General features: G+C 43.7%; 1 non-coding gene across 1 annotated transcript; it reads left to right on the plus strand.

The window, feature by feature from the left end:
• The first annotated feature begins 2243 nt into the window (after positions 1 to 2243).
• On the plus strand, positions 2244 to 2405 carry LOC113457283. The gene has a single exon (XR_003377908.1). It is a non-coding gene; the product is annotated as a small nucleolar RNA SNORA42/SNORA80 family (small nucleolar RNA).
• The last annotated feature ends 1927 nt before the right edge of the window (positions 2406 to 4332 follow it).

The raw sequence follows: 4332 nt of genomic DNA on the forward strand, positions 1-4332 counted from the left end.
TGGATGCCTGACATCTTGCTCAGGATACCAGAAATTAAGCTATATATTAGTAAGTCAAGAAATGGGTGTTGCTTCTCTCCTACTATGGGAGGATTCAGGAATTTAATCAGCTCTCCAGCTGGATTTGGATTGAAGTTTTATTGCTATTTTCTTCTGTGTCAGTTGGCGTTCTCTGAGTAAATAGAATAATGTGATCTGGCTAGCTAGTTTTGGTAAATAGATGGATAGACAGATCATTACTTTACCCATTTAATTACCCAGGCTCAAGCACATCTGCTTCATCATATTTTCATAATTTACTAAGTACACTACTGTTCAATTCTGCCTTTGGGCCTTGTTTCCTTTGTTAATGCCCTAGTGCCACATAAAACTTATGTTAAATGTGATTATCTCCTTTTCCAGTTTTCCTATTTCGTTCCATTATTTTCTCAGATGTCACCACAGTAAAACTGCTAATATGTGTGTGTGTGTGTGTGTGTGTGTGTGTGTTTCCACCCAAAGCACATTGTTACAGATCTAAACAGAATGCTCTAAAAGTTTCTAAGGACAGCTAGGAAAGGAATTGGCATGCTATAACAACCTAATTAGTGAAAGCAACCGTAGAATATGGGAAGAGCTCAAAAAGCTTCCTTGCTCTAGACTCTGGAGAGAGCGCCACTCAGCCACACTCTCTAACCCAGTGATAGAGAGCTCGGATGTCTGGCTTCCCAAACAGCAAGAAAACAAATGCCTGTAATTTTTACTAATGTGTTAACACACTCGTGAGACAGCACCACAGCAGGTGTGGTGCAGATGCAGACACACACAGCCTTATTGAGCCAGCTGAGACACCAGCAGGGACTTCTCGGTAGACAAATTGGCAGGCTACTTGACACATCTGTCTGTCCTGAAAGGACACTCAGATGCTGGTGGTGCTTTGGGAATTAAGTTATTCATAGCTATTAAGCAAACCTAAGCTAAAGTTTTAAGTAAACACTTGATTATAGGGGAAAGGCAATGTAAACGGCAAGGTTGGTTTGCAACATCATTTTCATGGTTGCAACCACGTGTTGCTCAGTTAGGAAATGGAAGGGCCGCAGGGTATGCCCCTAAAGTCACAAATCCAGCTCCTCCAAGATGACATAGAAATGCCAAAGGGAAATCAGATTTCTGATGGACACATTGTACTTAGAGATGCGAGATAAGCATCAAGATAATGAGATTAAACACTGACAGCACTGGCTTTGGGGAAAGCCAGGAAGAAGTGGGAAAGCAGATGTCACTGTTCTTCAGTAAGAAGCCACAGACAACACCATGCATATGTGTGCTTGCATAGTGCCAATGAAGTGAAAGCTGGAAGGGTTGAAGATAGCGGAAGATAAAGACAATAAAAGTGTTTGAGGACTTGAAACTAAAGTAATAACGCGGGGTGGGGGGAGGTGGCTCACGCCTTTAATCCCAGCACTAGGGAGGCAGAGGCAGGGGGATCTCTGTGAGTTCGAGGCCAGCCTGGTCTACAAGAGCTAGTTCCAGGACAGGCTCCATGGCTACACAGAAAAACCCTGTCTTGAAAGAAAGAAGGAAGGAAGGAAAGAAAGAAAAAAGAAGGAAAAAAGGGAGAGAGGGAGGGAGGAAGGAAGGAAGATAGATTTAAAAACAAATTTCATAGCTCTATGTAAGTGTGTGTGTGTGTGTGTGTGTGTGTGTGTGTGTGTGTGTGTGTAATAACATTTTTGGTGACTGTGTAATACACCAGTTCAAAAGAAGCTACTATGTTTCAAATACCGCAGAAGTGCTCTAGGAATCTCTACATGAAGGAAATGGGGAGCAAAACTCTTCAGAGCCAAACTCTCTAACACCAGTAATGAAGCGGGGAGACAGGGCTCGGCCACTCATCTCCATTGGCTTCTCCTCTGCTGGTCCTTCTAGATTCTTCCCTGTCTTCTCAAGCCATATAAACAGGCTCACTGCAGTGCTAGTTTGGCAAATATTAACCATTATTAAATCATTACTTCCATCTGTGTAAACACATGTGTTTACTTGAAAGTCTGTTTCTGTGAGGGCTACCAGTGCCAAGAACCATCAATATGTCAATGTTCAGTACAAAAACTCAGCAATCAAAATAAAGTAGATTAAATTCAAAATTATGGGTATTGTAGAGGGCCAAAATGCCACATGATGAAGTCACTCAGAACACTGAGAACATTAAGTCCCTTGAAAATTGGGGAGGAAAACAAAGTGGTGGAGATTTCCAGAGAAAGGCCACAGGGATTTGGGGTGAAGACCTTTGGCAAAATAGGCTAGCCTGTGGTTACTAAGCAAGCAAATTTCCTCATAGCGTCCTGTGCTGGAACAAACTGGGGCTCCCAACCATTGTCCAGCCTCTGTGCCCGTATGCTGCTGACATTGAAGTGGGTCACACAGTGGGAGGGGACACATCTCATATTTATTCTATCAAGAGAATTGTAACCCAGCTGCTGTGCATCTCTCTGAGGGTAGAAGGCAAGGTTAGCATCTGCAGGGCTCAAAGTAGTTGCCAGATGAAGCTAATGTTATGTCAAGAAAAGATAGCACTGAAAAATGGAAAAGACATTCCCTCCCCTCTCCTGATACCTTCAATCTCGCTAATGTTGCTTATTTGGTAGAACTGTTAGGGAAGCCAGATCTCAACAGCATTTACCAAGTATCATAGAGCTCACTCCATGTTTTAAGGTTTCTATTGCTGTGAAGAGACACGATGACCATGACAACTCTTATAAAGGGGAATATTTAATTGGGGCTGGCTTACAGTTTCAGAGGTTCAGGTGCTGACGAGGTAGTGAGAGGTCTACATCCTGAACAGGCAACAGGAAGCGGTCTAAGATACTGGGCAGTATCTTGAGTGCATGCAAGACCTCAAAGCCTGCCTCCACAGTGACACATGTCTTCCAAGTGTGATTCTCTTTGGGGGCTATATTCTTTCACACCACCACTCCAAAAGGGTAGAGTGGGGGAGATAGCAGGAGAATAGGGCAATTAGCATTTGTATTCATTTGCTTTAACTTCAGCCTATACTCACATCCCATGACCACACATCAGGTGTATCTAGAGGGCTAAATACCACTACCCTCCACTCCTGGGGCCCCATGTCTTCAGGCTGCCCCTTCTCCAGCACCTACTCTCAGTAGGATACCCTGATGCTCTCACTTTTGCACAGGCCACTAACTGCCATGAAAACCCCAGCTTAGGGTGGCCTGTCTCCCAGTTACTCCCTGCTTCCTTCCCTTCATTCTCCAAAGAGGGATTTCTCCTTTTTTACCCTGTCTGGCCCCCAGCCTTAGCTGCAGGCACATCCTCCTTTCGTGGTTATTAATAACCTCCAGTGTGTGCTTCTCTTCAGTTTCTTTACTCTCCAGTTCTCTTGGAGATTCTCTGTTATTTAACCCCTTGGACTTCTCAGGTTCCTCTTCATTTCTCCACTACTAACTGCTGATTTCCCTGAAAGTTGTTCTTCCCTCTAGAACTCTCTCCAGAAATGAACTGAAATTGAGTTCTGTATTAAGACAATGGGTTAGAAGTCTTCTCTGTCAACTGTGAATGAGAATTGTTGGGGGTTAGGAGGTGGGAAAAAAACTATATTCCAAAGAGAAAAAAACAGTAGGGACCATAAAAGAAGAAGGGGGAATGGGTAAGCTAAAAAGCATGGAGAAACACAAAGTAAACTCAGAGAAAATTAGAAATAGTGTTCAGCTGTAGCCTGGCAAGGGGAGCCTATAGAGCTGAGTGGAAGTGGGGCCGGGAGGGGAGAAAGCTTTCTAAAGGAAATTCTCAGTGTGCTGGCTACTTTCATGGCAACTTGAGACAAGCTAGGGTCATTTGGAAAGAGGGAACCTTTATTGAGAAAATGACCCACTGGATTGGTTTATAGGCAAGTCCAGGAATCATTTTCTTAATTAGTGATTGGTGTGGGAGGGCCCAGCTCACTGTAGGGAGTGCCAATGGTCCTGAGTAGTACAAAAAAGAAGGTTGAGAGAGCTTTGGAGAGCAATCCAGTAAAGCAGCACTCCTCCATGGCTTTTATTACAGTTCCTGTCTTGATACTGCCTTGACTTCCTTGGATGATGGACTACAAACTGTTAGATGAAATAAACCCTTTACTCCCCAAGGTGTTTATGGTCATAATGTTCTATCACAACAACAGGCACTCCAGGGAAGACAATCAGCATGAAAGTGGGGCAGGCTTCTGCCCCCAAACGATGTGTAAAGCCACAGCGAAATACAGGAAGTTTAAAAAAGGCAACTGATTTTTACCGCAGCGTAGTACTCTAATATGTAGATGTTCCACACTTTCTTCATCCATTCTTCCATTGAAGG

The sequence above is a fragment of the Microtus ochrogaster genome, chromosome 21 (genome assembly GCF_000317375.1).
Source record: "Microtus ochrogaster isolate Prairie Vole_2 chromosome 21, MicOch1.0, whole genome shotgun sequence".
NCBI lineage: Eukaryota > Metazoa > Chordata > Mammalia > Rodentia > Cricetidae > Microtus > Microtus ochrogaster.